Source organism: Pinus tabuliformis, chromosome 9, assembly GCF_031772625.1.
Source record: "Pinus tabuliformis cultivar Carrire ecotype Pingquan chromosome 9, CPIR1, whole genome shotgun sequence".
Lineage (NCBI taxonomy): Eukaryota > Viridiplantae > Streptophyta > Pinopsida > Pinales > Pinaceae > Pinus > Pinus tabuliformis.
This window is the reverse complement of record NC_142307.1, coordinates 495,804,121-495,825,291: the sequence shown is the minus strand read 5'-3', so window position 1 is coordinate 495,825,291 and position 21,171 is coordinate 495,804,121. Positions and strand designations below refer to the sequence as shown.

Sequence of the window (21,171 nt, the reverse complement as noted above, 5' to 3'; positions counted from 1 at the left end):
GGAATTTGATGAATGATAATTTCTGACCTCTTTTTTTTATTTGGAATTTACCAATGTATTGCTTAAAGAAGTGTTGGTTTTGTGTCATATCCCTCTGGTAAATAATTCAACGTAAATTAATAGTTATGAATCAGTTAATTAACCCTGCGTAAAAGTAATTTTAAATTACGAATCAGTTACAACTAATTCTTGATGTTGGTAAAACAGATTCCCTGCGTAAAAGTAATTTTAAATTACGAATCAGTTACAACTAATTTTTGATGTTGGTAAAACAGATTGGGTGATGAGAACAGAGAAAAGGGGCAATCTGAGTGGGCTGCCGGCGTTTTTAGATCTGGATATTATGCACGACTTCGGGGGAAGGAAAAAAGACGGAGGAGTAGAGAAAGTGAGCGAATATTAAATTCACGATGCAATCTAAGACTCTGTGATTTCTCTTCTCTGCATCCATGTTTTTATCAGTGCTTTGTGTCTTCTACCACCGCTCTAATCCCTCCTGCAACATCAACAGTGTTTGTATCAGCGTGCGAAGCTTTGGATACTGAGCTTACCGCGGTTGGCTGGCTTTTCTTGACAAGGGTTCTTGCATAATGTTTTGTTTTGGATAGCAAAGAGTGATACCAAGTATATTTCATAGTGTTTTTTGTTCACAATGTCTTTGGATATCTCGTTGGTCTGTCCACATTTTGGATAGCTTATGGGTGGTAGAACTGGAAAAGGCAAGTTAATATCTTTCTTGTCAAGAAAGATATATTCAGTAATGTTCATGCATGCAGTAAAAGAATGATTATTTTATATGTTTGCTTGGTAAGAAAATATGTTAATGCATGTAGTAGAAGAATGATTATTTTATATGTTTTTTTCATAAGAAAATATGTTCATGCATGCAGTAAAAGAAAGATTATTTTTATGCCGTAAGGCATTTCCCTCTGAAATGGACTTTCCTAAAATCTACTTGTCATCCCTGTGTGCCGTTAGAGTATGTGTTAGACGATTAGATGATTGTTAATCGTTCGATCCAGGGAAGGTAGTTGAGTGGTTGCAACTGTTCATGATTTGATTTGCCTGGGTACCCTTTTCGTCTTCTCTGCTCTTGCTTCCCGTGCTGCCGTGACAGACCTCTGAAACGGGCTCCATCGAACCTCTGGGGAAATTTCATCCATGGCTTTCCTGAATGTAGAAATGAGATTCAGATCAAATAAGGTCAGAGATGAATCGTTTGATGATGACTGCTGCGTCCAAATGGTTTTCGTGATTGAATCTGCAGGAGTCGAGGGCGAATCCACCCCAGAGGAAGAAAATCCGTTGAGAAATCCATTGCCGTTTTCGAAATTTTTCTTCAGATTCGTGTTGGGTGTTGTTGAAGACGCCTGCGAATGTGCCAGAAGTGGTGTAGAGTCCTCCTCACAGACCATTCTAGAACCTCTCTTGAAAGACAATCCCCAAAAATGTGGAAACATTAAGGCAGTCTCTACTTATGCAACAACCAACCTTCTCAGTCGGCTGTCATTTTCTTGGATGAGTCCTTTGCTTGCTGTTGGTTATAAGAGCCCTTTGCATATTGATGATGTACCCCAAGTTGCAGAGGCGGACAGGACAGGCCAATTATACCCTAAATTCAGAGCTCAGCTAGAGGCCAAAGGTGATACAGGCTTATTAGCAAAAGCCTTACTCCTATCTTTTCGGAAGTAAGTACTTTTGACTGCATTCTTAGCAGCACTGGAGACTTGTGCATCATATGTAGGTACATGTTTTATAAATGCCTTTGTTCAGTTTCTAGGTGGAAAGAAACAGTTTGAAAGTCAAGGCTATGTGCTAGTTTGTGCTTTTTTTGTGGCAAAGGTATTAGAGTCTTTGTCACAGCGACAAGGGTTTTTCAAACAACATCAGTTAACTTTACGGGTTAGAGCAGCATTGACAACTATTATATACAGGAAGGGCTTGTTGCTTTCCAGTCAGTCAAGACAGAAGCATACAAGCGGAGAGATTATCAACTACATGAGTGTAGATGTTCAGAATGTTTCATGTTTCTGTTACTATATGCATAGTATTTGGATTTTCCCTCTTCAATTTGTTCTGGCCTTCATTATTCTATATCAGACGTTGGGCTTGGCAGCATTTTCCGGGTTGGCAGCCTCATTTGCAATTGTGTTGCCAAATTTCCCACTTGCAAAATTGCAAGAAAAATTTCAGGAGAGAATAATGGAAGAAAAAGACAAAAGGATGAAGGTCACATCGAAGACATTAAAAATTATGAGGATCTTAAAATTGCAGGCTTGGGAGACAAGATTTCTTTGGAAACTAGAAATTTTGAGGCAGACAGAATATAGTTGGCTACAAAAATATGTTTACACATCAGCTATCACAACATCTATTTCCTTTGTTGGACCAATATTTATCATTGTTGCAACTTTTGGTATGTGCATGCTTATAGGAGTGCCTTTGACAACAGGGAGAATTCTTTCTGCACTCGCAACCTATGGGACACTTCAGGGAGCTATGGGCATGCTTCCTGGCTTAATCCCTCAGATTGCTCAAACTAAAGTGTTAATAGATCGCATTGTGGCCTTTCTGCAGGACGAAGAGTTGCAACACGATGGGGTAGAAAATGTATCAAAGGAGTCAATAGACTTCGCGATTCAAATCCAAGGAGGGATATTTTCTTGGAATCCCGATTCCTCTAGTCCAACTATTAGAGGTTTAGATGTCCAACTAGAGAGAGGCATGAGGGTTGCAATATGTGGAACTGTTGGTTCAGGAAAATCAAGCCTTTTATCCTGCATATTAGGGGAAATACCAAAAATATCAGGCTCTGTTAGCTTAAGTGGTACCAAAGCATATGTCCCTCAGTCTCCTTGGATACAAAGTGGGAAAATTAAAGACGCTATTCTCTTTGGAAAGCAGATGGATACTATTAGATACAATAGTGTACTTGATGCTTGTGCATTGAAGAAAGATCTTGAACATTTTCCTTATGGGGACGAGACAGACATTGGAGAAAGAGGGTTAAATTTGAGTGGTGGACAAAAACAGAGAATACAGATTTCCCGTGCTTTATATCAAGATGTAGAAATTTATATTTTTGATGACCCTTTTAGTGCTCTGGATGCACATATTGGAAAACATATTTTCCAAGTATGTTTCTCTTATCCTTTACATACTGTAGGTTTGCTGAATTAATTAGTTTTAATGTTTTGATGGAATGATGAAGCTCTACAGTAGCACTCTGCAATTCATTGTTCAGTTTGGATAATATACATTGCTGGTTGTGCCGCTGCAAATTCATGTCCATAAACATCTAAGAAATTGGACTTGCTTGTTATAGGAATGCATACTTGGTATTCTGGGTTCAAAGACTGTAGTCTATGTAACTCATCAAGTGGAGTTTTTACCCTCTGCTGACATCATTCTGGTAGGTTTGAATTTCTTTCATCCTGTTCTAGTGATATTAAAATTTTCAATGTAATTGGTAAAGGGACAGTGGGTTTATTGATCATTTATTGAGAGGAGGAGATAAGTGATCCATATTTTGTTGATGTAAATGATATTCTTCACAGGTAATGCGAGATGGTGAAATTACTCAGGTTGGCAGATATGATGACATCTTACAATCAGGCACAGAGTTTGTGGAATTAGTTGGTGCACATCAGAAAGATTTGAAAACTATTTCTGCTATGGAGAAATCTGAAGTGTACACATCAGAGAGATTTGTTGAAATCTCATGTCCTGGCAATACAACTGCAGTGAAAAATGTTACTGCCAGTGACACACTGGAGCAGTGCGGTGTTCAGAACTCAATAGATGTAGAGGAAGAGGTTGAACCAGAAAACCACAAAGAAAAATTGGATAAAGAGAATAAAAATTCACAGCTTGTACAAGAAGAAGAAAGAGAGAGAGGTAGGGTAAGCATGTCGGTATACTGGTCTTAAGAAGAAAGAGAGAGAAGCAGGGTAAGCATGTTGGTATACTGGTCTTACATTACTACTGCATACAATGGTACTTTGATACCTATAATACTACTGGCCCAAATAATAAGTCAGCTACTTCAAATATGTAGTAACCTCTGGATGACATCGGAAGCCTCTACAAAAGAAAATGAGAGTTCCCCTATGAGAAAGTCCCTTTTCATTCTGGTTTATGTTACTTTGACATTAAGCAACTCCCTGTGCGTTCTTGTGAGGTCTATGCTTCTTTCATTGGTTGGACTTAAAACTGCTAATTAGCTTTTCAGCACTCTGCACACATGCACCAATGTCCTTCTTTGATGCAACTCCATCTGGGCGAATACTGAATTGGGTCAGTTGACATTTATTTTTTTAATAGGCTAATACCTTTCCTGAGAGAGAAGGAAATCATTTGATTCTAGTGGGTCAGTAACAAGCTCTCTGTCTCTTGGCAGGCATCAACTGATCAGAGTGCAGTGGACACATTGATTCCTTCTCAACTAGGAGAATTGGCTTTTGCATTTATACAACTTTTGGGGATCATTGCAGTCATGTCTCATATTGCTTGGCAGGTCTTCATTGTGTTTATACCAGTGGGTGCAAGTTGTATATGGTATCAGGTATTCTCTGTATTTCTCAATAATAATAAATACGAACTTGCAAATTTTAATTTTCTCAGAGGAACATAAATTGGTGATAAGAGAGTTTGATTTCTACTTCAAGGTTTGCTGTAGGTAGATCCAATAATCTGATTGAAAAGTATGTTATCAAATAGCTTAAGTTGCATCAGGATTCTATCATGACAACAATTTATCTGTATTTCTTTGTTTCCATGCTTTTGGGTTTTTATAGTAATAAGAGAATTCTTGTAACTCCTCTGACCTTCCTTGCATGCAGCAATACTACATAACATTAGCTAGGGCACTGGCTCGGCTGGCATTAGTTTGTAGAGCTCCAATCATACAACATTTTGGAGAATCAATCTCTGGAGCAGCCACCATTAGAAGTTTTGACCAGGAATTTCGATTCATGGAAAGAAATCTCGAGTTGATTGATATATATATATATATATATATATATATATATATATATGAGACCTAGTCTCCACAATGTTGGAGCCAATGAGTGGCTTGGCATTCGGATGGATTTTCTGTCAAATCTTGTGTTTGCATTCTTTTTGGTGTTCCTCATTCGCTTGCCTCAAGATGTAATTAGCCCAAGTAGGTACAGAAGCACTATCTTGGCTTACAATTATTTTTCCTAAACTGATCTCAGCAGACTAGACATATTCTTTATAATGAAATATGAAAGTAAATGAAATGGCACCTTAACAGGCACTGTAGGGTTGGCAATAACATATAGTCTAAGTCTGAACATGGTACAAGCCTGGGTAATATGGTGCCTTTGTTATGTGGAGACCAACATGTGCTCAACGGAGAGAATAATGCAGTATTCACGAATTCCCAATGAGTCACCAATGATTATAGAGAATTGTAGACCAAACTCCAACTGGCCATCTAGAGGAACAATAGATCTAATTGATTTGCAGGTTAGAACTCCAACTGGCCATCTAGTAATTTGCATGTCAGTTCATCTATAAATTTGATCCATACAATCAGGTGTGTTATGGACCACATCTTTCGCTTGTCTTGAAAGGCCTTACATGCACTTTCCCTGGAGGCACGAAGGTGGGAGTTGTGGGGCGGACAGGAAGTGGCAAATCTACTCTTATTCAATCCATTTTTCGCATTGTGGAACCAACAACGGGCAGAATTGTCATTGATGGAGTCGACATCTCATCCATAGGCCTCCATGACCTAAGATCCAAATTAAGCATTATTCCCCAAGAACCAACAATGTTTGAAGGCACTATAAGAAATAATTTGGATCCTCTCGAAGATTGCTTGGATGATGAGATTTGGGAGGTTAGTTCTGCTTCATATTCTATAAGCATTAGTATCAATTTTAGCGCCAATTATTCTTGCCTTGAAGAATATAGATATTTCCCTGAGGATCTTGCTGTAAGTTTATTGTTTATGAATCTACTTCGATTTTGCTTGTGCTTTCAGGCTTTGGACAAGTGCCAACTTGGTGAGATTGTACGAGCAAAAGAAAAGAAACTTGATTCCTCAGGTCTGTGTGTCTTTATCACATTCAATGGAAGTCCTGAAGGAGAAAAATAAAACCTTTTACAGTAGCTATTTCTGCTATTTGCTTTCCATCTTAGTGCTCATGTTTTGTTTATTTTTTGGTGTCCTTGAGACCTACCTGGTCTCTAGGACCCCTTTTTTTTAGAATGAAAATTGAGAATCGAATTTAATGGAATGATCTCTTGTACAGTGTCTGAGAATGGAGGAAACTGGAGTGTGGGTCAATGCCAACTTGTCTGTTTGGGACGGGCACTACTAAAATAAAGTCAGATACTGGTCCTTGACGAGGCAACTGCCTCAGTTGACACTGCAACTGATGGATTTATTCAGCATATAATTCACCACCAATTTCCTACCTGCACAGTCATTACTATAGCACATCGGATTCCATTTGTTATTGAGAGTGATATGGTTCTCCTATTAAAGGATGGTATAACATTTATAAGTTGTTAATTTTCTAGTGTTTTGTTACAATTACTATTTTTTTGGACACATTTCATTTTTTACTTACTTTGTATTTGTTTTGAATCAGGACAAATTGCTGAGTATGACACTCCATCCAAACTACTCAGCAACAAATTTTTTGCATTTGCAAAACTTGTTTCAGAGTACAAGGCCACATCGGAGACATTAAAAATTATGAGGATCTTAAAATTGCAGGCTTGGGAGACAAGATTTCTTCGGAAACTAGAAATTTTGAGGCAGGCAGAATATAGTTGGATACAAAAATATGTTTATGCATCAGCTATCACAACATATGTTTCCTCTGTTGGACCAATATTTATCATTGTTGCAACTTTTGGTACGTGTATGCTTATAGGAGTGCCTTTGACAGCAGGGAGAATTCTTTCTGCACTCGCAACTTATGGGACACTTCAGGGAGCTATGGGCATGCTTCCTGGCTTAATCCCTCAGATTGCTCAAACGAAAGTGTCAATAGATCGCATTGTGGCCTTTTTGCAGGACGAAGAGTTGCAACACGATGGGGTAGAAAAGGTATCAAAGGAGTCAACAGACTTCATGATTCAAATCCAAGGAGGGATATTTTCTTGGAATCCTGACTCCTCTAGTCCAACTATAAGAGGTTTAGATGTCCAACTAGAGAGAGGCATGAGGGTTGCAGTATGTGGAACTGTTGGTTTAGGGAAATCAAGCCTTTTATCCTGCATATTAGGGGAAATACCAAAAATATCAGGCTTTGTTAGCTTAAGTGGTACCAAAGCATATGTCCCTCAGTCTCCTTGGATACAAAGTGGGAAAATTAAAGACGCTATTCTCTTTGGAAAGTAGATGGATACTATTAGATACAATAGTGTACTTGATGCTTGTGCATTGAAGAAAGATCTTGAACATTTTCCTTATGGGGACGAGACAGACATTGGAGAAAGAGGGTTAAATTTGAGTGGTGGACAAAAACAGAGAATATAGATTTCTCGTGCTTTATATCAAGATGTAAACATTTATATTTTTGATGACCCTTTTAGTGCTGTGGATGCACATACCGGAAAACATATTTTCCAAGTATGTTTCTCTTATCCTTTACATACTGTAGGTTTGCTGAATTAATTAGTTTTAATGTTTTGATGGAATGATGAAGATCTACAGTAGCACTTTGCAATTCATTGTTCAGTCTGGATAATATACATTGCTGGTTGTGCCGCTGCAAATTCATGTCCATAAACATCTAAGAATTTGGACTTGCTTGTTATAGGAATGCATACTTGGTATTCTGGGTTCAAAGGCTGTAGTCTATGTAACTCATCAAGTGGAGTTTTTACCCTCTGCTAACATCATTCTGGTAGGTTTGAATTTCTTTCATCCTGTTCTAGTGATATTAAAATTTTCAATGTAATTGGTAAAGGGACAGTGGGTTTATTGATCATTTATTGAGAGGAGGAGATAAGTGATCCATATTTTGTTGATGTAAATGATATTCTTCACAGGTAATGCGAGATGGTGAAATTACTCAGGTTGGCAGCTCCCTGTTGCTTTGACATTAAGCAGCTCCCTGTGCGTTCTTGTGAGGTCTATGCTTCTTTCATTGGTTGGACTTAAAACTGCTAATCAGATTTTCAGCACTCTGCACTCAGGGTCAGTTGACATTTATTGTTTTAATAGGCTAATACCTTTCTTGAGAGAGAAGGAAATCATTTGATTCTAGTGGGTCAGTAACAAGCTCTCTGTTTCTTGGCAGGCATCAACTGATCAGAGTGCAGTGGACACATTGATTCCTTCTCAACTAGGAGACTTGGCTTTTGCATTTATACAACTTTTGGGGATCATTGCAGTCATGTCTCATATTGCTTGGTAGGTCTTCATTGTGTTTATACCAGTGGGTGCAAGTTGTATATGGTATCAGGTATTCTCTGTATTTCTCAATAATAATAAATACGAACTTGCAAATATTAATTTTCTCAGAGGAACATAAATTGGCGATAAGAGAGTTTGATTTCTACTTCAAGGTTTGCTGTAGGTAGATCCCATAATCTGATTGAAAAGGATGTTATCAAATAGATTAAGTTGCATCAGGATTCTATCATGACAACAGTTTATCTGTATTTCTTTGTTTCCATGCTTTTGGGTTTTTATAGTAATAAGAGAATTCTTGTAACTCCTCTGACCTTCCTTGCATGCAACAATACTACATAACATCAGCTAGGGAACTGGCTCGGCTGGCATCAGTTTGTAGAGCTCCAATCATACAACATTTTGGAGAATCAATCTCTGGAGCAGCCACCATTAGAAGTTTTGACCAGGAATTTCGATTCATGGAAAGAAATCTCGAGTTGATTGATATATATATGAGACCTAGTCTCCACAATGTTGGAGCCAATGAGTGGCTTGGCATTTGGATGGATTTTCTGTCAAATCTTGTGTTTGCATTCTTTTTGGTGTTCCTCATTCGCTTTCCTCAAGATGTAATTAGCCCAAGTCGGTACAGAAGCACTATCTTGGCTTACAATTATTTTTCCTAAACTGATCTCAACAGACTAGACATATTCTTTATAATGAAATATGAAAGTAAATGAAATGGCACCTTAACATGCACTGTAGGGTTGGCAGTAACATATAGTCTAAGTTTGAATATGGTACAAGCCTGGGTAATATGGTGCCTTTGTTATGTGGAGACCAACATGATCTCAGCGGAGAGAATAATGCAGTATTCACGAATTCCCAGTGAGTCACCAGTGATTATAGAGAATTGTAGACCAAACTCCAACTGGCCATCTAGAGGAACGATAGATCTAACTGATTTGCAGGTCAGAACTCAATACAAATAGACTCCTTTTCACGCATTCAATGCTTGTAATTTGCATGTCAGTTCATCTATAAATTTGATCCATACAATCAGGTGTGTTATGGACCACATCTTTCGCTTGTCTTGAAAGGCCTTACATGCACTTTCCCTGGAGGCACAAAGGTGGGAGTTGTGGGGTGGACGGGAAGTGGCAAATCTACTCTTATTCAATCCATTTTTCGCATTGTGTAACCAACAACAGGCAGAATTGTCATTGATGGAGTCGACATCTCATCCATAGGCCTCCATGACCTAAGATCCAAATTAAGCATTATTCCCCAAGAACCAACAATGTTTGAAGGCCCTATAAGAAATAATTTGGATCCTCTCAAAGATTGCTTGGATGATGAGATTTGGGAGGTTAGTTCTGCTTCATATTCCAGAAGCATTAGTATCAATTTTAATGCCAATTATTCTTGCCTTGAAGAATATAGATATTTCCCTTAGGATCTTGCTGTAAGTTTATTGTTTATGAATCGACTTTGATTTTGCTTGTGCTTTCAGGCTTTGGACAAGTGCCAACTTGGTGAGATTGTATGAGCAAAAGAAAAGAAACTTGATTCCTCAGGTCTGTGTGTCTTTATCACATTCAATGGACGTACTGAAGGAGAAAAATAAAACCTTTTACAGTAGCTATTTGCTTTCCATCTTAGTGCTCATGTTTTGTATATTTTTTGGTGTCCTTGAGACCTACGTGGTCTCTAGGACCCCTTTTTTTTAGAATGAAAATTGAGAATCGAATTTAATGGAATGATCTCTTGTACAGTGTGTGAGAATGGAGGAAACTAGAGTGTGGGTCAATGCCAGCTTGTCTATTTGGGACGGGCACTACTAAAACAAAGTTAGATACTGGTCCTTGACGAGGCAACTACCTCAGTTGACAACTGATGGGTTTATTCAGCAAATAATTCACCACCAATTTTCTACCTGCACAGTCATTACTATAGCACATCGGATTCCATCTGTTATTTAGAGTGATATGGTTCTCCTATTAAAGGATGGTATAACATTTATAAGTTGTTTATTTTCTAGTGTTTTGTTACAGTTACTATTGTTTTGGACACATTTCATTTTTTACTTACTTTGTATTTGTTTTGAATTAGGACAAATTGCTGAGTATGACACTCCATCCAAACTACTCAGCAACAAATTTTCTGAATTTGCAAAACTTGTTTCAGAGTACTCCATCCAATAGATATCTTAATTAGAGCTTTGGACATTGGTCATATTGGGTTTACAATAGAATGGAGAAAAATATTCATTTCCCTAAAACTCAAGCTGGATAAATGTACAATATAGAGATAATATATAGTAGACTATGAGCTACCATGTAAGCTCATTATTTTATGATAATATTCTATATTTAGGTCCTTAAGAAGAGTTCAATAACTCTTATCAGTGACTTTGACTGACTTTGACAGTTATGATTTTTCACTTGTTATATACAAATGGAGTTTACCCTTTTTCCAGTGTAACTTTTATCACTTCAACAAGGTAATCAAGGTAATATTGGAGAACTCCAAACAACTTGGATTTGTACAGGCAGTGTATTTGGATGTAAGGTGCCTCTAACTAATTTGTATTTTTTTTTTGGTTTTTGTTTTTGTTTCTGCTTTGATTCTATTATTTTGAGTTTCACATCTGCATTTTTTTGTTTCTATTTTAGTTCTGACCTCTATATGTAGTAATACTATGCCAATTCACATCAACATTTTATTCTCATTTCTACCAAACAAGCTATGTTATACTTGTCAAGGTTCATAGGTCTTGTTATTTATAGGTCTTAATAATAAGTGATGGCTAATTGTTAATGTGTTTTTTTCCTTCATGCAATGAACCAACTCAATTTTATTCATAATATTTTGCAGTTATAAACTTTTAAAGTTACCTAATATTTCAATGAGTAAGAATTTGAGAATTCTACTATCTAACCATCAAATATGCCCAAAAGAGGGAAAAAAATATAAGAAAAAATGAGAGATGTACAAAATAGACATAGGCTTTTTGTTCTTTAAAAGCAATTTATTTTTTATTTAATGATTTTTTTCAATATATATATATATATATATATATATATATATATATATATATATATATATATATATATATATATATATATATATATTTGTGTAATATTTTCTTTTGAATAATGATGAAAATATTGGTTTGAGTGGTTGTTTTAACTAATATTCAGTTTAACAAGTTTTGTTTTGTTTTTTTTTTTTTAATTAAAATTTTCAATATAAAAAAAGATATTCTACATCAACTTCAAAAAATCTTCTAATTCACCTAGTTGAGGTAAATTTTCATTTTTATCAGAGTTAAAACTTCACTTTAGCTATGGGAGGAACTTGCACACATTTTTTTTGGCACAAAAATTAAATATGTTCTTTTAAAAAGTTTCATACTCCATTAAATGTTTTAAATTCACTATGATAAAAGTTCAACACATTCACTATGATAAAAGTTCAACACTCACTGACAAAAGTATAAAGTGTCTTTTTTAAATGAAAAGTATAAATTGTCTTGTTTAAATGAAAAGTTGTGTCTTGTTTAAATGAAAAGTTTAGAATGCACGTGATTGATTATAAGAGTGGCTCTCAAATTAAAATTGAAACTTTGAAAACAATAAAGTGTCTTCTTTAAATGAAAAGTATAAATTGTCTTGTTTAAATGAAAAGTTGTGTCTTGTTTAAATGAAAAGTTTAGAATGCACGTGATTGATTATAAGAGTGGCTCTCAAATTAAAATTGAAACTTTGAAAACAATTCCATGAAAGTACAGGGAGTTATCTCCTTTGTATGAAAGTATAGGGAGTTATCTCCTTAGTTTAATGTTCTTTCCATGCCAATTAAAATGTAATGAGGGATCATTCCAAACTTTCTATAGAATTCATACTATGCTTTCTCCCCCATTTAAAACTTTCTCATCATTACTAAGGGTTCAGGTTTTAGTGGAGTGAAATTTGGAACTTAAGACCATTGAAAGATCAAAAGTGTTAAAATTGGCAACTAGGGCCAAATTCCACCTTCGGACAATTCATTTGATGGAGATGATGATTGCATTAAATTTCACTTTATGAGAGAGAAGATAATTGTTGGGAATACTTTCTGTAACCTAATTGTTGGCCATACTTTCTGTAAAATAATCTAATAAAAATAATAAATAATTTTCACAAAACCGCTATTCTTGATCGTTTTTGTTGCAAATTCAATTGCTTGCTAGTGTTAAATACTTACAAAATGGAAAAAAATATAGGTATAATGAAAATGATGAGCACATTTTTATCACATAATTTGTGACCTAAAACCAGAGAACCATGTTTAAAATTTAAAAGTGATAGATTGTAAAGGAAATAAATAAAACATAATCCCAATTATAACAAATTAGTTGTAAATTTTTGTCCATGGAAGATTTATTTGCATAATGAAAAAGGCAATATGGGAGATTCCAATCACGTTCCAAGGCATATTTTAAAATGTGGATGTGACAAAAGGTTGTTGTGGAAGGTGTTGTTTGTATATGGGAAATTTCTTGATCATTGTGTATAATCCTAATGTTGATAGATATGTCTACTAAGTGGTTCCAGTTAATGGGGCATTGATTTGAGAGTTAAATATATTTTTATTCTTTATCAAAGTATTCTTTTGTTGTGTTTGTGTTCTTCAATTTATGCCTTACGACGTTTCCTTTGCAACATCTGGTGCAAATGCTAGTATATGTTTTCTTAGTAAGAAAATATGTTGGTGCATGCAGTAAGAAATTGAATATTTAATATGTTTTTTTGGTAAAGAAAATATGTTAAAGATTGATTATTTTATATGTATTCTTGATAAAGATAATAGGCAGTTCCTCTTAGAAAGACCACATGTGAGTCTTGTGTGTGAAATGCTATCTCTTGTCATTTTCTTGGAATAATATCCTTGCTAAATATAGCCAAAATATCTTCTCGAGAAAAGATGGTAAGGCATTTAAACTTCCTGAGGACATAGTGTGAAAAGTGGCCAAGTTTTCCTTGAATTAAAATATGTCTTTTTATTTAATCAACGTTTCTTGGAAAGGGATATATGCTAATTGCATTGTGATTCTAGCTAGTTTCTAAGTTTCAGTAAAATAACTATGCATTACATGCATGATAGAAATAGCTAATGATGTACTTCTAGGCACATAAATATTCTTTTCTAACTTTCTTGAAGAAAGAGTATGTGTTATATACACATAAATATAGTTTCATGTTAGAAAAGTGTGCATACTTCGTGCATGAAAATGATGGTTTTTATGTGAGATCTCTTGAAACAAAAATAGAGTTTCCTACTCTTAAAATACATATGAATAGTGCTCATATCATATCAAGAATCCATACTTGTTTCATGAAAAGATTATGTGCTTTGAAGTAAAAGTAATTGTGTTAGGAGAAACACATGTTGCATGCACATAAGGGTAGCTATTGTGACTTTGGAAATATGGTTTTCTGTGTACATAGAGAAAGTGTTTATGTTAACTTTCTTGAAAATATTAATCTCTTCAAGATTGTCTTGCTAGATGAGTTGGGTCGAATTCTTGATTTGGGTGCATAAAAGGTTAAGTTAACCTTGTTATTGTTTCTTGATTCTTTAAGCGTAAAGATGTGTATCTATAATAATTTCTTGAAAGGAAAAGCATGAAAAAATTACTTATAGGAAGATAGAGAAATGGGGTTATGATGACTTCCTTAAGAAAGAAGTAAGTAATTGTTTACATGAAATGATGGTAGAGTTCTAGAGAAGGGAATATGCATTGCATATATTAAAGAAGGGCTATTAAGATAAGCTATTGGATACTCAAAGAATAGTCATTGTGTTATGGAGATGTGTTCTTTGTATGTTAGAGAAACTATGTTAATTTCTTGGAAAATAACTATGTGGAAGGAACACATGTGCAAAGGTGCAGAAACAATAGTTGATTACCTGTATGAAAACATAACTATTGTGTTATATGTGTTAAAGGGAAACATGGACTTGTAAAACTAATGGGTTAGATCTCTTAAAGAGAAATATGCATTAGTGTGAATAAGCATTATGGAAAGTAGAACAAGTATTTACTTGAATATATGTACTAGTTAATTAGTATGTTATGCTTGCTCATGCACATGAGTAGATGTTAAAAGATCTCTTTTAGAGGTTGATTATTGATTGATTAATATTGTATCTAATCTTGTTGCCAAAGGTTGTGGATGACAACATTGACAGGAAACGATGGTGGTTGGTGCCAAAGAAAAGTGATGTTTAACATTGTGGCAGGAAAAGGATTAATGGTCCATGCAGATGAGTTCGAGTTGCAGGACCGTCCATTGCTAGAACAATCATGCCAAAAGGAATGTTGCATGTGGCGGTATGTAAGAAAAAGGTTTCATGGAAAATGTATTAGCTTTTAGCTAGTTATGTGACAACTTAATGATAATTCATTGTAATAATTTTATAAAAATGGTTAAGGGATGGAATCCCTTATAAGCCATTGAGTGAGGGGTGAAAACCCTCACGAGCGTTTAATAATAAGATTAAACGTTTGTTGGTTTTCACCCTACAGGGTTTCCAGGGTATATTGGTGTTCAATGGTGTGATTTCCTTTTGTGTCAGTTGGATGATGTTGAATCCTTGATGATGATGTTTCTTTATTTGATGTGATAATCATAATGTCCTAGTACGTGATTAATTAATATGGTGAAGGAAATCATGAAATGGATGCAAGGATTCATGAGACAGTGATGTTGTTACACTACCACAGTGGTGGTTAATGGTTATGAAACTTACTGTCTTTTATGGCAATTTACTTGATGTACTATTGAAAATTATATCTAATAGTTAATGATGAATTGTGGAGTTGTCAATTGGATAATTACTTGTGGGTAATTTGTATAAAAAAATTTCTAACTCCCTGCTTTTACATGCGAGGTTACTGGGGTATGTGACATTTTGTATGTCTCTAGTTAGTATATAGATATTTGGGATAAAAGACATTAAAGTAATTTGATATTAATTTAACAAAAAGATTATTACTAATTATTTTTTCTTTTTCAAAGATTTGATTTCCAAAGAAAAAATATTTTGACATTATGTAATTTGATTTAATATTTTATGGCTTTTCTACTTTATTTGGAATTTACCAATGTATTTCATAATGAAGTGTTGGTTTTGTATATTTCTAATTAGTCTATAAACATTTGGGATAAAAGACATTAAATTTTGTTATAAATTGTTTGTTTTCCAATAACAAAAAAAATTGATATTAATCTAATAAAAATAATTATTTAAAAAAAAAAATATATTATTTTCATTTTTATAATAATAATATGTATTTTACCTTTCAAACTTGAGCCAATAAAGAGCATACCTTACATACAAATAATCATGGTTATGGGGTAGCATAGACGATCAATGGGTTAAAAGTGTGAACGTGAACTTCAAACCCAACATCAATGTCCTTTCAACCTTCTCTAAACCTTCAATTCAATTCATATCTGAATTGAAAACCACCCAAATGGATTTTTTCTCATTTTTTTATTTTTTATTTTATTTTTATTTTTTATTTTTTATTTTTTTTTAACTTCAATATTTCTTGAAATGTGTTTTGGTTACCCAACATCAATGTCCTCTCAACCTTCTCTAAACCTTTAATTCAATTCATATTTGAATTCAAAACCACCCAAATGGATTTTTTCTCATTTCCTTTCTTTTTTTAACTTTAATATTTCTTGAAATGTGTTTTGGTTTGAGGATTGAGTTGATAAATGATATGGATTTTCATGCCTTGCATTTCTTTGTCTCCAGATTTCTTCACTACCGACTACCATGCATTGATTAACAGAAAATTACTTTTCCTTTTCCATGAGGTTCTATCAATCCTTACTTGATCATCCATTAGTTAATAGACAATTACTTTTCCTTTTACTTGAGAGGTTTTATCAATCCTCAGTTGATTTTTTTCGGAAAATGAAGCCCAGAGCTACATGCCTGTCACTGTGAGCATAACCTTTGAAGAACATGCTCTAACCTTCTTGTAATGGGTTGGTCAATGATGACCTAATTACATGTTTGTCTTGTGAGCATAACCTTTCAAGAACATGCTCTAACCTTCTTGTAATGGGTCGGTTAATGATGACCTAATTACATGTTTGTCTTGGGGTGTGTTAGGGATTCCATCACCCATGTGGAGTTTTCACCTTCCAGTTTACCACAGGGGAAACTTTGTAAACCATTCCTAGATAACATATCGTTTTTGATGTTCTTGATATAAAGTTTCGATGAGTCAATATGGGATATCTCCTGAAGAAGTTATGTGCCACAATTATAAAGTTGATTTTTGATCACAATGTTGTACTTTCACATTGATCACATGAAGTGATAATTCTTTGAATATGTTCTCATTAAGGTATGTGGAGAGACCTCAAGGCAATTGAATCGCTTGGTGCATCTGTGCTTGAAGTATCACACCTAGGTTGCGGTCATTAGTACATTCTTGGGGACTTGGAGATGGGTACTGATTGTTTCTCAGATGAAAATGGAATTGGTGAAGGTGGAAATGGAATTATCTATCATGGTTTATTGCCTAATGGTAACCATGTAGCCATGAAAAATCTGCTTAACAACATGCAAGCTTCATGATGTTACAATAATGTGAATCTCTGATTTTTATTTGAGTTGATCTTTGTTCTAAAATGCCATTACTTGGTTTTTTCGCAAGGGGTGGGAATAAAATGAGTTTAGAGTAGAAGTGGAGGCGATCGAGCGAGTCAGGAAAAAAAATCTTGTTCATTTGCTTAGATATTGTGATAAGGGTATAAGCATGTATTGTCATATTAGGATGGAGTTATACTTTTGTTGGGTATACTATTAGTCATGGGAATCTAGTGCTTGTAAAAGTATCTAATAATGTAGCCTATGAGTTTCGATGATTGATAATTAAGATGCTGATGTACAAGTTCATCAATAATGGAAGTTAGAACAACAACGTCATGGAGATGTAGGGCCTACTAGTCCCCTCACATGGGAAATTTAGATGAAAAATATTCTTGGAACTGTTAAAGGGTAATTCATCTGAACATACAAATTTATAAATGTTTCTTCATGCATAAGCCTATAATGTAAATATTCTAAATAGATGTTGTTGTTCTTGATTTAGAGTCATGGATGTGTGCATGTTAGCATATTTACATGAAGGGTCGGAGCCCAAGGTTCTTCATAGAGATATAAAATATAGCATCATTCTCTTGGATAAGCAATGGAATGTTGAGGTTTTAGCTTTTGGGTTGTCCAAGCTCTTTGGATCAAAGAAAAGTTATGTCACAACTCAGGCAATGGGAACTTTTCAGTAAATATTGACCATATCATGTTATCTAGTTTCAAGGCCCATACCTCAGTAGGTATTGTTTTCCTCTTATTTATCAGTTATTTTTTCTTTCTTTAATATATTTTATTTAAAGAAAAGAACTGCAACTGGATCACATAGTTTGGTTTCCAATGAGGCTTGATATTACATTACCTTTATCACTAAACCATGACCCCTCTTGGAAACTAGTCAATTTTTCATTATTTTTATGTTTTTGTTGATTATTCTATATTAAACAAAACAAAAGCAAGTAGGGTTGTTGAATATTGATCGCATTGTTGTTTGTAAATATTGTTGAGGTGAATAATGGCCTAAGTATCCTTGTCTTTATTCTTATTGGAACACCATTCCTATTGTTTTATTCGATGAGTTTCTGATTCTTTAAATGGGTACAAATTCAAAGAGAAATTTGGTTGTTTTCAGTAAATTACAATGGAAACAAGTGTTGTTGTTGACGGTGCACAAAATGACTAGTTATATGTAGAAAAAACTAACTTCAAAATATATCCAAAATGATAAAATGGTTCTCTACCTTGGAGGCATCATGTGTCTTTTGAACACATCGTAATTTTAGATACTGAAGAGTGCACAAAGTGACTAGTTACATTCAGACAAAAACTCACTTCAACATATATCCCAAAATGATATAGTGGTTATCTACTTTGGAGGCATCATGTGTGTTTTTAACACATTATAATTTGAATTACTAAACAATAACACATCAAGAGTGTGTAGAAATTCCTCGTAGATTCAAAACTGCTAATGTAATTTATTAAAACAAAAGACTTGAATCTACTCAACTCATCAGTGAAAATAAGTTTAACCAATCGAGAAATTACAACGTAAACATGAGACAAGATTCAATCACATATTCTTAGAGATTTATCTTGGGGAAAGAAACTCATGCTCAAAACCCCTTCCTATCCATATTGCATTAGTCAGAAAATAGAGAAGAAATATAATGCTTTCTCAAGCCTGAGAAACCTCTGCACAAGTATAACTTATCTCACTACTTCACAGTCCAGCTTTGGTCAATACTTAACCTAATTCCTTCCTTCCCAAGTCCCTATTTCCTTGCGTTTTTCAATTAGGAATTATCCCCTATTAATTAGGGAAATTCCCCATCCAGAACTGTGCAATCCCTATAGGCCTGTCTCTGACTACATGCACCACTTATACAATTTGGAATTGTATACAACTGATAGTAGACTTCCCTTGAACTCCAATCTCAACTGGGTAGCATAGGCAATCAATGGGTTAAAAGTGTGAACGTGAACTTCAAACCCAACATCAATGTCCTCTCAACCTTCAATTCAATTCATATCCGAATTCAAAACCATCCTAATGGATTGTCTCATTCTTGAATTCCTTTTTTCTTAAACTTCAATATTTCTTTAAATGTGTTTTGGTTTAAGGATTGAGTTGAGAAATGAGATGGATTTTCATGTCTTGCATTTCTTTGCTTCAATATTTTTTCGCTACCCACTACCATGCAGTAATTAACAGACAATTACTTTTCAATTTGCATGAGAGGTTCTAACAATCCTTGGTTGATCACACATCAATTAACAGACACTTACTTTTCCTTTTGCATGAGAGGTTTTATCAATCATCTGTTGATGTTTTTTCGGAAAACAAAGCCCAGAGCTACATGCTTGTGACTATGAGGATAGCCTTTCAAGAATATGCTCTAACCTTTTTGTAATGGGTTGGTCAGTGATGACCTAATTACATGTTTGTCTTGGGGTGTGTCAGGGATTCCATCACCTTAATAATTCCATGTGGAGTTTTCCCCTTCCATTTTACTATAGGGGAAACTTTTTAAACTATTCCTAGCATAACATATCGGTTTTGATATTCTTGATAGAAAGTTCCTATGAGTCAACATGGGATATCTACTGAATAACATATGTGCCACAATTCTAAAGTTGATTTTTTTATCACAATGTTGTACTTTCACATTGATCACATGAAGTGATAATTCTTTGAATATGTTCTTATTAAGGTATGTGGAGAGACCCTCAGGAAAACTGAATCACTTGGTACATCTGTGCCTAAAGTATCACATTTAGGTTGGGGTGATTTTACACTCTCAGGGACTTAGAGATCACTACTAATTTCTTATCAAATAAAAATGTCATTGGTGAAGGTGTCTATGGCATTGTCTATCATGGTTTATTTCCTAATGGTAACCATGTAGCCGTGAAACATTTTCTTAACAAAATGCAAGTGTAATGATGTTACAATATTGTGAATCTTAGATTTTGCTTTAAGTTGGTATTTGTTATGAAATTCCATTACTTGGTCATTTTCACAAGGGGTGGGATGAAAAGGAGTTTAGAGTAGAGGTGGAGGCAATCGAGCAAGTCAGGCACAAAAATATTGTTCATTTTCTTAGATATTGTCCTGAGGGTGTAGATAGGTATTGTCATATTAGGATGGACATATCATTTGATTTGGTATACTATTATTCATGGGAATCTAGTGCTTGTAAGAGTATCTAATAATGTAGCCTATGGGTTTCGATGATTGAAAACTAGGATTCTAGTGTACAAGTTCATTGACAATGGAAACCTAGAAAAACAACTTTGTGGAAATGTAGGGCTTGTTAGTCCCCTCACATGGGAAATCCCGATGAAAATTATTCTTGGAAGTGCCAAAGGGTAATTTGTTTGAACCATAAGCCTATAATGTAAACATTCTAAATAGATGTTGTTGTTCTTGATTTAGAGTCATGGATGTGTGTAGCTTAGGATATTTACATGAAGGGTTGGAGCCCAAGGTTCTTCATAGAGATATAAAATATAGCAACATTCTCTTGGATAAGCAATGGAATGTCGAGGTTTTAGATTTTGGGTTGTCCAAGCTCTTTGGATCAAAGAAAAGTTATGTCACAACTCGGGCAATGGGAAATTTTGGGTAAATATTGATCCATATCATGCTATCTATTTTCAAGGCCCATACCTCAGTAGGTATTGTTTTGCTCTTATTTATCATTTTTCTTAATATATTTTATTCAAATAAAATCCTTGCAACTGACTTGAATAGTTTGGTTTCTAATGAGGCCTAATATAGCATTACCTTTACTATTGAACCATGACCCCTCTTGGAAACTAGTCAAATTTTCATTATTTTTATGTTTTGTTGAGTATTCTATATTAAACAAAAAAAAAGAAAGTAGGGTTGTTGCATCTTGATTGCATTGTTGTTTGGACGTATTCTTGGGGTGAATAATGTCCTAAATATCCTTGTTTTTATTCTTATTTGACCACCATTCCTATTGTTCTATGTGATGAGTTTTTGATTCTTCAAATGGGTATAGCTTCAAAAAGAAATTTGGTTATTTTTCAATAAATTGCAATGGAAACCAGTGTTGTTGTTGACGGTGCACATAATGACTAGTTATTTGAAGAAA

The 21,171-nt window shown here is 34.6% G+C and overlaps 3 pseudogenes across 1 annotated transcript; all 3 read left to right on the top strand.

The window, feature by feature from the left end:
• Nucleotides 1-1,136: 1,136 nt before the first annotated feature.
• On the top strand, nt 1,137-10,587 carry LOC149149372 (ABC transporter C family member 3-like; annotated as a pseudogene). Its single transcript, XR_016263218.1, has 11 exons — nt 1,137-3,135; nt 3,326-3,412; nt 3,558-3,897; nt 3,934-4,296; nt 4,400-4,564; nt 4,842-5,164; nt 5,279-5,493; nt 5,564-5,869; nt 6,014-6,077; nt 6,285-6,524; nt 10,496-10,587. The product of XR_016263218.1 is annotated as an ABC transporter C family member 3-like (transcript).
• On the top strand, nt 6,642-10,490 carry LOC149149373 (ABC transporter C family member 3-like; annotated as a pseudogene).
• Nucleotides 10,588-17,553: 6,966 nt separating the features above from the next.
• On the top strand, nt 17,554-20,679 carry LOC149149371 (putative serine/threonine-protein kinase At1g01540; annotated as a pseudogene).
• Nucleotides 20,680-21,171: the final 492 nt, after the last annotated feature.